The sequence below is a fragment of the Chelonia mydas genome, chromosome 8 (assembly GCF_015237465.2).
Source record: "Chelonia mydas isolate rCheMyd1 chromosome 8, rCheMyd1.pri.v2, whole genome shotgun sequence".
Classification (NCBI taxonomy): Eukaryota; Metazoa; Chordata; order Testudines; family Cheloniidae; genus Chelonia; species Chelonia mydas.
This window is the reverse complement of record NC_057854.1, coordinates 13670183-13683012: the sequence shown is the minus strand read 5'-3', so window position 1 is coordinate 13683012 and position 12830 is coordinate 13670183. Positions and strand designations below refer to the sequence as shown.

Here is a 12830-nt window from a genome sequence, read left to right as displayed (position 1 = left end):
AGTAATCTAGAATCAGTGCTCAAAGTGTGAGCATCATGGCATGAAATGGCATTTAGGGTATGCAACATAAGCCTGTGTTTGAGCCTAGGCTCAAATCTAACGCCTTGCATCTACACTGAAACTGCACTAGCCCAGGACTTAGACCCAGAGTTGCAGGGCTCAGACCTAGAGTCCCAGGACCCTGCAGGGCTGGAAGGTCTGAGCTTGAGTTAAGCTAGGACTCTGTGTCTGCGCCCCATTGCTTTGCAATGTAGATGCAGCCCTGCTTGATTTGGGTCCCAGGTGTCAGCCAGAAATAACCCATACTTCCATGGGACAACTTCCTTAGCCCTCAATATCTCAACAATCAGCAATCCACTTTATTGAAAATGGAAGCCACACCCCTGCTTTGCAAACTGATCACTGATCTAGAAGCACACTGTCAGAGAGCCTAGCAATGGAGAGCTACTTCCTGGTAACAAGCAGAGACGGCAGTAAAATTTTCCCACAGTGCTCCATAGTCTAGGGCTAGAGTAGCCATATTTCCGGGAGGTGAGGGGGTGGGGGGAAAGGGGTATGTTAGAGATTCTGGGATATAGTTACTTTGACTTGGGTCTGCAAACTGCAGTGTGGACACTAGAGCCCTGGGTTTGAGCACAGGTTAGAAAAGTCTTAACGTAGGGATAAAATACAATGTAGATGCTCAAGTCCAGGGTTCCCTGACATGGAATAATGGGCATACATTGAAGTGTATACATACCCACAGGCACCTCTACATTTTGCTTTATCGACCTATTGATGGCAGGGAGGTGAAACAGCAGCTTCCATTGTTAACTGATTCTAGTCTAATCCTGACCATGTGCTCACTGATTTATTTTACCTAACTCTAGCTGCTCTGTCAGGAATCCCACTGGAAAATGCCTGTACTGGTAGGAAAAATGGAGCTCAAGATTTCCTAGCACCTGATCTGCAAATACTTACACATGTGTACCTTTACACATATGAGTAGTCCCATTGAAGGCCTATTCAAATGACTCAAGTTATATACTGCATAAATGCAGACAGGGTTAGACATTCAAGAGTCCATATTATATAAACCTGTAAGAGAGACGGTACCAGAGTACTCAGAGTCTGAGGAAATGACATACTTAAAATACTCTGGGGATGCAAGGGGCACAAGACTTGGCATATCTGAATGGTCCCTGTAGTACAGCATCCTGTCTGACACTGGTCTGTTATAAGATGTTTCAATAGAAGGTGAAACAACCCATCATACAAATGAGTAAATGTACAATGCTCTGATATGGGCAGAAATCTCTTCCTTACAGTTCATTACCAGCATGGGGATTCCAAGTGAGACATTAGCACTCCGATATCAATTCCATGGTCTTAATAGTTATGAAGCTATCTGTCACCGGTTCTAAGATGGAGCAGGGCCAGTGCCCCTGTGCCACATCAGTTGACGCAGATTAGGCTTTAAAAGAGGGCAGCTGGGCGTGGGGAAGGAGGAGACAACCCAGTGTGAGAGACCTGATGAGTCAGAAAGCAGGGCTGCCAAAGTCTCCTGGGAGGGGAGGCAGTGAGATCCTGAGATGTAAAGGGTGAACAGAGGAACTGTTTGTTTGTTTGTGTAAGTTTGGGCAATAGAACAACCACAAAGAGATTGTGGGTGTGGCAGTGAAGTTCTCAGCAAACCGGGGAGGAGTCCTACATTGTGACACTATCGTAATAGGGAATAATAAAGTTTAGCAGGCTAGAAGTAGGATATAGAGCCATTTTCCTCTAGACCAGTGAACTGAATCTTGATGGCTGGAGTGACCCACCTTTGCTATCATTTGACAGCTCTTGAAACAAATGCAAACTGATCTCAGCCTAGTTTTTAGTGCACAAGCCGCACATAAAAACAAAAATCAAAAAATCTCTTCCCATCTCAACTGGCCTCTCTGTTCTTCCTCTCAGCTGAGGTTTAACAGACTGAGTGAGCAGGATGGCTGGACCATTCTCTCATTCCTAGAGGTAAGGAATAAAGCACATTGGCACTGCAGTATGAGGACGCTTGAATCACAACTGCATATGCTGGACTTTTGCAGGGATTAAATAAAGGACTTCAGTTACCTGTGTTCTAGAAGATTAATGGCTCAAGTAAGATTTACTGAAATACCTTTGTTTCAGAAGAAAGGAAGATTAGAAAGCTTATAAAGCAGGAATATTATGCTCAGTTAATTGTTTGTTATCACATGAGGAGAAATGGTTAAATAAGATATACCACCCAAGTCCCTTAATTTTATTTTCCTCCCTTTCTCTTTCCTTGAAGAAAATTATACCGGCCAATTCATCCCCTGGCTAATATTTAACAAGGGAAATGTGATCGATGATTGCTAGGAGCTGTTGGTCTTATCCCTGGACCTAAAGGGGTGAAATTAACCCACCATTCTTCTCTCACCTCTTAAAAGCCTTGGAAGCAAGATGTTTATAGATAGCTGAGGAGAAAAGGAGAAATTTTCTATTCCCTAAAGGCTGTTTTTAAATAACTCTTACAGAGAGAAAATCTACCAGCTCATTAATTCTATATCCTGAGCATCTTCTAGAGAGAATTGTATTAGCACTTAGTTGCAGGGCCCAGGGCGAACTGGGCAAAATCTCAGGGTGCTGTTATAAATGGGGCACCTCTGGAGCAGGGGTGACCCTCCCCCTGCTGCTCTGCTGGTGTCTGCAGCCGCGCAGCTCCTGCCCCCTGCCTTGGAGCTAGCCCTGGCCAACTGCTGCCAAAGCTTCCTGTTTTCTATCGGGGGGGGGGAGAGTAGGGGCACTGAAGTCAGGCTGTCTCCTGCCCCCCCTCACCCATGTGCCCCATCTCCACAGAGCGGGGGGACAGGACTCACCAAGAGTGGGATGGAGCTGCTGTGTCTAAAGGTGCTGTGTCTTCAGACTGGTGAGTGCCACTCAGGGGCAGCGCGCAGTCTCTCACAAGCTCCCCCAGCTCACACACTGTGTCTCTTTCACACTCACCCCTTATATTGTTGTTGTTACTTGCTGGTACTTCCTGCAAAGCACATATAGTCTCTGTAATTTTATTTTTAGTTTTTTGACTGGTCTATGCATTTCATAATTTTATTTCTCTCCTATGCTTAAATTTAATTCTTTGAGTAGTGAGTTCTAAAATGCCTAACCTGTCCTGGCTTGAGTAATTATCATTATTACTTTTATGATCATATTGTGCTTTGTCATTCATTATTTATAGTGGTACAATCAAATAATAGTATCCTTCTAGAACGTAACTTTAGCTTGTACTAACCTTAGCAGTGCCAGTTTAAAAAACTAAACACGTAACTTTAGACACTGGGCAAATGAAGGTTGCTTATTTTCAAATTGTATTTTTAGTTATATCTGTAAAATAACTTGCATGAAAATCAATGCACTTCCAACTATGATACTAATAGCAATGATGGAGTCAAACGTTAGTGAGTCACATACGTGATTGTGATCAGTAAACATAAATGCCAAAATAATTAGAAAAATAAATTCCCTTACTTAATAAAAGAGAAAATAAAACTTAATCACATATGTTAAAATTATGTTTTTAGTGAAAAACAATTGACTAAAATAGATTAGATAATGGCAGTAACACAGTGTGTGTCTGTTAGAGAAAGTAAGCAGATTTTATTTATCTCTACTAAAGATAGTGTACAAAGTATCAAATGTGTGTTTCTAATATCTGTTAAAGCTCCTGAATTGATACCTCAAGGCTTGGGATTGGGAATATATTGCTGTATTATCTCCTGATTGTTCTAAATTTACATATAAACTTTTAACATGGCTTTAATGGAGTTTGTACATATTTTGTTTTTTCTTTAGAGCGCTCCTGTCAGCAAATTCCTAAGTTATTATTTGCAAAAACCCTAGAGTTTTCAGGTGCCTAAATAGTCCCTGGAATCATGGTTAAAGTTTCCTCCCACCTCCCAAAATCTGAAATGGTGCCCCGTGTGAGCCAGGAGTTGCCAGAGGGCTGCAGGAGGGCCGTTAGCTCTGGCAAAAGGCACAAAACTGAACACCCTAGCCCCTCTCCTTCCGAGGCCCCACCCCCTTCCTCGCCCATTCCTCAAAGCCCCACCCCCCTCACTACATTCCCCCTCCCTCCATGGTTCACTCTCCCCCACCCTTACTCACTTTCACTAGGCTAGGGCAGGGGCTTGGGGTGTAGGAGGGGGTGAGGGCTCTGGGGTGGAGCCAGAAATGAGAGGTTCAGGGCATGGGGGGGGCTCTGGGCTGAGGGATTTGGAAGGTGGGAGGGGGCTGTGGGTTGAGGAAGGGGGTTGGGGTGTGAGAGGAGGTGCGGGCTCTGGGCTGGGGGTTTAGGCTCTGGGGATGAGGGGTTTGGGCTGCAGGAGGGGGCTCTGGGTTTGGGGGGCTCAGGGCTGGGGCAGGGGATTGGGGCACAGGCTTACCTCTGGCGGCTCCTGGTCGCCGGTGCAGGGGGGGTGCTAAGGCAGGCTTCCTGCCCGCCCTGGCACCACAGACCGCACTGCATCTCGGAAGTGGCCAGCAGCAGGTCCAGCTCCTAGGCAGAGGCAACTCTGCACTCTGCTCTTGCTCGCAGGCACTTCCCTCCAGCTCCCATTGGCAGTTCCCAGCCAATAGGAGTGCAGAGCTGGTGCTCGGGGTGGGGGCAGCACACGAAGCCCCGTGGAACCCCTGCCAAAAGCCAGACCTGCTGGCCACTTCTGGGGCACAGCGCGGTGTCAGAACAGGTAGGAACTAGCCTGCTTTAGCCGGGTAACACCACCGGCCAGACTTTTAAAGGGTCCCTTTTCGACTGGGTGTTCCAGTCGGAAACTGGACACCAGGTCAGCCTACCCACCAGTATCAGGCCCCCCTGCCAGTGCCTTCTTTGTGCCAGGGCTGAGCTCTGGCATCTTGCAATACAAATTAAACACTGGAGGAGGCAGTAGGGCCCAGAGGCGATGGGGGGTGGGGGGGAACCCAGGGAGCCTGGAGTGATCAGGTGGGGGCACCAAAATACAAGTTCACCCAGGATGCCATTTTTACTAAGGCCAGACCTGGCAGGGCCTGAAAAGCAAAGTCCGAAAGGCAGCCTTTGGCCATTGGTTTATTCATTTGTTGAAGCCCTGTTTATGTGCTAGAACACAAACCGTATTACTTGCAACAGCATTTCATATAATTTGCTTAATGCACTAGAATCAATAGGTAACCAACGTTAACACATCGCAGGAAGAAGTGATGTTACTTGTTTACTGTATTAAAAGAAAAGGGAAAACAACGTTCAGAGCCAAATCCATCTCCTGTCAACAGGGAACACTCTGGGGCAAATTCAGTGCTTTGGGCTACGGTGCTGCACCTGCTTACTCTGAATTTGGCACACTGGGTCAGAGGGAGCAACTGAGAGGATTTCTATCTTGGGGAGACAGAATGCCTCTGAGCGGGCAGAGGAAGTGCACCTGCTTCTGCACCCATTTGTGAGTGCAGCTTCCCCCCGCCCAGCTGACTGGTGCTTGGGAGATCAGAACCATGGCACTGCCTCCTCTATACTCCGGGAAGAGAGCAGCCCTTCTGCTCTCCAAAATACAGGGATGTCAGTTCTGCCCAGGGCCAGATTTACACCTTACGTGCCCCTAGATACAGCATCTTCAGCGTCCCCCGCCCCAGCTGATCTTTGTGTTTTCCGTAAAAAATGAAATGAAAATAAATATAAACACAGCCTCCCTGGGAAGGCACAAGACCCTCTGCCATGCACAGCACTCCCAGCCTAAGCCAGGGCGTGGCCCACCCGTCGCCAGTGAGACACAATGAGGAGGCTCTTTCCCACAGCGAGTGGTCCCCGGGTGTCTTCCATCCCTCCTGCAGCCCAGCACTCTGGCTCTGCCCATGCCCCTCCCTCTCTCTCCCTGGAACGGAGAGGATGCAGTGGGGCGGCGGAGATTGGGAAGGGGCTGGGACACCCCCTGCACCTTCAGCAGCTGCCCTGCCCGGCTGTGGCTCACAGCTCCCTCAGGTGGGTTGACTCGGAGGCTCACCCTGCTCCAGCCCCACATGCTGGGTGGCCATCAATCCACATCAGGAGCCCGTAGAATCAGATGCTTTATTGAAACTCTGAAAGTATATTTTTAGGATTGTAGAACTAGTTCAAGTTCTCAATCCTTTGTATCTGGTAATTTAAAGGTTTTTATCTCACTGGTGAATTCATATAAATATATATATACATACACACACACACTCTCTCTCTCTCTCACATACACACAGTATATTAAAACAAGGATCTATTTTGATGTTTGTGGATGAAGTTTTCACTCTCACCCTCTTTGCTCTTTTTGGCACAACTCTACTCCATTTCACCCTGTTTCACCATGGGAGTTTTCCTTTTTACCTCTTCCCTTTCCAGATTCATTTCTCTCTAGAAATCGTTTGGAAGTTTTAATGCCAAGAGATGAAAACTGCTTCATACTTGTGCCATGCTTCAAATAGCCATGAAGAAGGTGGCTGTTCTTAATGCTTGTCAGTATTCAGGAGTGTATCTAAGGTCTTTTGTAACAAATAATTCAGGTTTGTGTGGCAAACTGAATGACAGCTAAAAGATGCAAGTATGCAGTGTTGTTGTAGCCGTGATGGTCTCAGGATATTAGAGAGACTGGGTGGGCGCGGTAATATCTTTTAGTGTATCAGATTTGTGACCTTAGCTTACTAGGTAGATGAAAAATTCTCTCTCTAAGCATCAAATTTCCATTAATGTTGCATGGATATCAGTCCGTTGATTACAGGATCTGAATATGGCTTAAAATAGGAGCTGCTGTGACTATTTGTCAGTTTGCATGAATATAACAAAAATACAGCTGATGTATGATACACATAATAGGATTTCAGCATAGCTTCAGAAATGTGGCAGTACACACCGCAGGAGACATTTCTTTCACATGTGGCTCATCACTTTCCCTTTGAAGCTGTGAACACTGGGAATCAAGAGGACACATTTAAAAATGACACATTACAGACACTACAGCAGAGGTTCCCAGACTCTTTTTTTGCTGTGCCTCCCCTTCTCCATGGGATCCATGTAACAGCCCCCTCCCCCCAGGAACTCCTGCCCGTCTGGGGCAGAAAGTGTCTCATCAAGGGGAGCTGAGGAGGAGCCCAGTCCACTCTGCACAGTTCTGGGCTCCTCCTCGCCTTCCCTTCCCCTTGTGTAGAGCTTGGTGCTCTGGAGGGGTTTAAAATACGCAGGGCTGTGGCTGGTCGGGTGCCCAGGGCAGGGCAACAGCAAGGAGTGTACAGGGAGTCCCTAGCACTCAGGGCGAGGGAGAGCAACACAACAGGCTGCTGCTGGGGTGGGGCTGTGCCCCTTCTCCTCCAACAGCTGTGGACTCCCTGCTAGCTCTTCCCACTGCTGCCCTGGCCTGGCCACCTGGCCAGCTGCAGCCCCACATCTCCCTGATAGTCTCATTGTGTCCCCGAGTTTGAAAACCAATGCGTACAGCAAAACTGCTCTTGGGGCCAAATCCTGGTGTCATCATAAAGCCTGAGAAGCCCTACAGTTTGCTGAGGTGTTCCGGGAGAGAAATCCTCCTCTGCAGGCCAGAGAGGAGCTGCTACCACACCTTTATTGCTCCTGTCACCCTGGAGGAATGGCCATTACAGCCATGGAACTGGTTCTGCAGTCACTCAGTCTCTCTTCCCTCTCCACCTCCATAGTCGCCCTGCACTGCTCCCTGCTATTCAATCCTATCCGCCAGGTAGAACAGCAGCACAAGTTCCAGTACACCCCCTAATAATTATTAAATGAGATAAAAGGCACAGAAGAAAGAAAACACACGAAAAAACGGTGGCAAAGAAATAAAATAAAGAAGGTATTCTCGTCAGTACTTAATACACCAAAACCCAAGATGGCCCACTTGGGCAAACATTCCTTCTGTCCAAAATGCTTTGGTACACGTGTTGCCATTTTATCCTTCTAAGTAGTATATAAAACTGTACACCTCCCATAGATTTATTATCTCTAAGACCCCTTAGTGGAAAAGCAGGTTTCTTAAAACAGCCTCTGCCTCCCCGCTCCCTGGCCCCATTTTTATGTATAGTATCCAAAAATGCTTTTACAGGGTAGATTAACCATTTCTCACATTTGTCCTCTCAAAATCCTTAGCAAAACAGATAATTTCAGCAAAAATTTTAGAAAACTCGAACATTGTAGGGTCTGAATTTTAGAAACAGCCTCCACTTCTGCAGAAAGAAAATTGTGCCAGCAAATAATTGTGCCTATAATTTTGCACTCACAGCTAATGCAAATTATAACAGACCTCTAACTACTTGAATATGCAGGTACAAATGTGTAGTTAGGGTTAGATCTAGATCCTATCATATGGGCCCACAAGTAACTGTGTTTACATTTAATTTTACTGATGCAATTTTGCATCCATAAGTAATTGAAAATACTATTATTTGCATGTGCAAAATTTCTTCAATGAACTCTGCTGGTATGCATCAAATAATTATTTGGGATATAGCGTTCAGCCAGTTTTATGCATCAGTGAGTCACCCATACACATTTATAAATATTTAGATATTCCAATCTTGCAAGAGTGTATGAAGACATTTGACTACGTCACCTTTGAAACACTTATTTTACTCAACACTGGAAATTCTTACATCTAAAAACAGAGATAACAAATCAATGTCCCCTGAAGAGCATTTTTAAATTACCAAAGCACTGTATTTTAATGAGTTTTCTTTGCAATTTGTACACAATAGATTTCCAATACCAACTTGTAATTAGTTCGTTTTCTCCAATCATTATGTATTAAGTCCACTAACATTTTCCAGCTGGTATCTTTTGAAATGAAAGGTATTTGGAAAAATTACTATGCTTTTGCAGTTGACATATAAATGCATTGGCACTAGTGTGCAGTTGATATTGTGGAGTAAGAGAAAACAGTCAAACTGATACAGAGCATCAAAATTGGTTCTTACATCAAAGTCTCTGGCTTTGACTGCAAATTTTGTCCAAAAATTTTTGACCCCACAAATCTTAAAATAGTTAAAATAAATTAAATTTACCAAGTCTAAAAACTTCTTGGCGATTCTATATAACAGTTACTTCATGAGACTCCCTGTTCATCCACAGACAAATCATGTTGTCACAACGTATAAGATTTGTATTGATCTAATTTGCGTGTACAAGCTCAGAATGTGAAAGCATTCCCAAATTTCGCCCAAGGAAACGTGTTCATTCCATTGGCAACACAGCTCCCTTGTGCATTTTTAATTCACATTAGGGATGCGTGAAGAATTAGAGTTTTAGAACTGAATTAGGACCAGAAAAGACGGGGGGAAAAAATTCAAAACTGATTTTCAAAACAAAGCATGGGAATGAGAAAGTCAGAATGAGAAACATTTTTACATTTACAGACAAGAGCGTTCCTATTTGTTCCCCCCTTTTTTCCTGCTCTACTGCCACTAGTTTGTACTTTAAAATAGTCTGATCCTGTCTGCAATTTGTTCTTCGTTCATTCTCCTGCAATGATTGTTCCTCCCAAACTACAGCTGTGCATTTAATGTGGCTGTACTTAGAGATATATGTATCTCTCTCTGTAAAGTGTTTATATGTAAAATGTTTTGAAATATGATAAGAATAATCAATGCATTGACTGAAAAACAAGTATTTCACTTTTTTCTTTTGAAAGTATTCATTCAAATCCTTTTTTCCTAGATAGAGCATCAAGTATCTCAAAATCTCACTATTCATATACTAGAAAAACTATTATATAGCAGGCTTTCCCAGGGCTCCACTTTGACAATGCCCAATGACAAGCATAGGGCACAGAAGGCAACCTTTGAGAGCCGTAAGTGCTTCAAGATTTGGAAATTATCTTGTGTCATAATTTCTGACCTGATCTCGTGACATATTCATACTGTATCGAGCAACTTCAATCAAAAGCTCTCTAAACCTAGTGTGACCCACCGGCAATAGTGGAACTGTTTTAGGATAGTCAAAGCAATCTCTGAAGGGCTGTTTTTTGCTTTCCTATAATCTAATGAAATGCAAAGCCAAGCTGTCAAAAATGAATGTCAGTTTGAAAAACCCTAATGAGCAATGAGCTATAATTTAACAGGATTTCTATCTCACTGTTAATAACCTCTTATTAACTAAAGCAATATTGACAAGATAAAGCAATTTTGACTGAATACATGTTTTCCTTGTCTTTGTCATATTTGTATTACTAATTGACCTGTCCACATTGATGTTATAATATAGAGCTAGAGTTTTCCCAGACAGTTTTGCATCTGCCAACCTACTACTCTCTCATTTGGGAATGACAAAGGTAAGGCCAGCAATGACATACCTAATTTTAATTACCTCCAGTCTGACACAGTTCCTGAAGAGCTACCCAAAAATCACTCATCTGGGCATGTTCAACATCCTACTCAGCTGAGTAACATGCTTGCCAAATTACTAGATTGTTTCCATGCTTATTAATTAGATGTTTTCTCTGCTCTAGTTCTTACAACAGCTAGGCCTATTACTACTTGTTATTCATTTGCTGAGTTTTATGAAAGAAAGATAGAAAGTAAGAAGCAGACAAACACATAAAACAGCCAAGCTAACACCTAACCAGTGTTCTTCACATTTCCTGGGATGTGGACATCTTGAAATAATCAAGTTACAGCTGGGATTTTTTTCACTATGTCTCTTGAGCCTGGATGTCTGATAAGGTTCAATAATCAGAGATTGGAAGACACCCACAATTTGCTCTTCTTGCAAGACCCATCAGGAAAATATTTATACTGCTTGACATGTTATTTATGTATGATCAGGAAGAATTTAAATATTAAGCATTTTTCTGCCTTGCTAACAGCTATTTAGAGCAATTTACATGAATGCAAACAAACTCAGAGGGATTGTACTCAGTGGATTAATTAAAAGGACAACGTACCTTTCAGAAAAGCAGAATAGAATGATTCATTTAGAGACAAAGTGAGATATCCATTATTTTGCCAATAATCCAAAAGTGAGAGTTAACTAAACACTTGTATGTAAATAGTTTATTTAAAACATCTGTTAAATTAGTACCTATTAGATACTAGTAGCTTGAAACCAGAACCATTCTACTTCTCAGGAAAGATAAGTTATGCAATTACTCTGGTGCATTCATTTATAACTTATCAGCATATCAGAATGTTAAAAATGCTTTCTGGACAGTAGAGTGGGGAGGAAGAGAGAGAGAGAAAGCTACCAAGCAAGCATGAGAGAGGCAGACCGACAACTTTGTAGCTCTTACAGAAATGCCATGGGAGTTTTTAAAATGAACTATGATTTTAAAAGCAACAAAAGAATGACACAGTGGAGAGTTCAGCTCTTCAAACCATCAAGGTCATCTTTGTACCTCCCTTGGATTAGAGCATTGTACAGGTATATGGTGCATTGGGACAAATTTAACGGAACAATTTTGGGGAAGGGTAAATTCGATTCAGACTTTATGATGTCATTGAATTCTGATAATTAGATTTCACAGTCTGTTGAACAGCCATCTTTGCAAGCCTATTGCCATCATTCAAAAGTGATTGACTTAATTCATATGGATCTGAGCAAGAGAGATGCCAATGCACTGGGTCACACCTATGAAAAAGATGGAGGACGTTGTACCTTTAAAAGCAGCACTTTGGCTTGGATTACTGACATTCTGGCTCATAATGAAGTGATTAACACAAAGTTCAGACACGCAAAGATTACAAAACCAAACTATGCACCTATGACAACTATGTGAAGAGCAAACATTTTTGAAATGCATTCTACAAGATCATATTAATAAAATACATTTCCCAGGAAAAGTTGTACTTTGACCAGGATTTTCTTTGTACTTACAAAAGCTGCAAAGTTTCTACAGATACATAAACCATCCCACTTTCTAATTCAGGATGCTGACAAACCATTAACTTATCCTAATAAAAGCAGGTTATTTGGGGAAATCCAAAATGGAGAATAAAGTCATAAAATGGACTAATTTTGTTGTTTGGACGGAGAATATTTTTTCCACAGTAAGTTCTTTTGAAATATCTTAAAGAAAACCAAGAAGTAATACTACAGACATTTTTGAATGCTTATCAATTACTGACTTTAGGTAGTATCTCACACCTCTCTGATTTTCATTACCTATTTAAAATTCACTGAACTACAAATCCATTCAAAGCAATATTAGAATTTAGCTTAGGGTTCCTGTGACTTTGAAAACCCATTGATCCAGATATGCTCCCAAGTAACTGCATGTCAAGTCTTTATAGCTGGGTTAATTCACTTTATAGTCTTCTTAATGTACAAGGTTTTATGTTTTATTGCATATCTATTATTTGCAGCATGAGTTGATGAATTAAATGCATATGTGGTTTAAAACAGGTCCAAGGTGCCAGCTGGGACTAATTTTAGAGCACTTCAAAAATTATTATCCCAAACCTTTTTTAATTTAAAACTTGAAATGAACATAACAGAAGCCACTCACTTTAGAAAAGATGAGTATCTGTGGAAGAAGCGATTCTAAGGTGATTCCATTTGCCTTATTACTCTAGATTGGCAAATAATACCGAACATTAGCATGCTATTTCAGGAGATGTCAAGTGACTCAGAGCCCACTTCTGCTGCCCTTACTTATGATGAGCATAGAATTTAATTCCATGAGTAGTCATTGGGACCACTCATGGAGCAAGGTACTATGTTTAATGTGAGTAAGGGGGGGGAGGTAGTATTGAGCTTTTACTTTGCAGTTCTGTAGTTTGTAAAGAGGAATAAGAGGCAGAAGCACCTGCTGAAATCATTTTTATCTTACAAATGTTAAACTGACAAGGTCAGAATCCTG

General features: G+C 42.6%; 1 protein-coding gene across 4 annotated transcripts in view; it reads right to left on the bottom strand.

The window, feature by feature from the left end:
- Positions 1-12830, bottom strand: part of FSTL4 (follistatin like 4) — a 490949-nt gene that overhangs the window by 182642 nt on the left and 295477 nt on the right. The window lies entirely within an intron of this gene.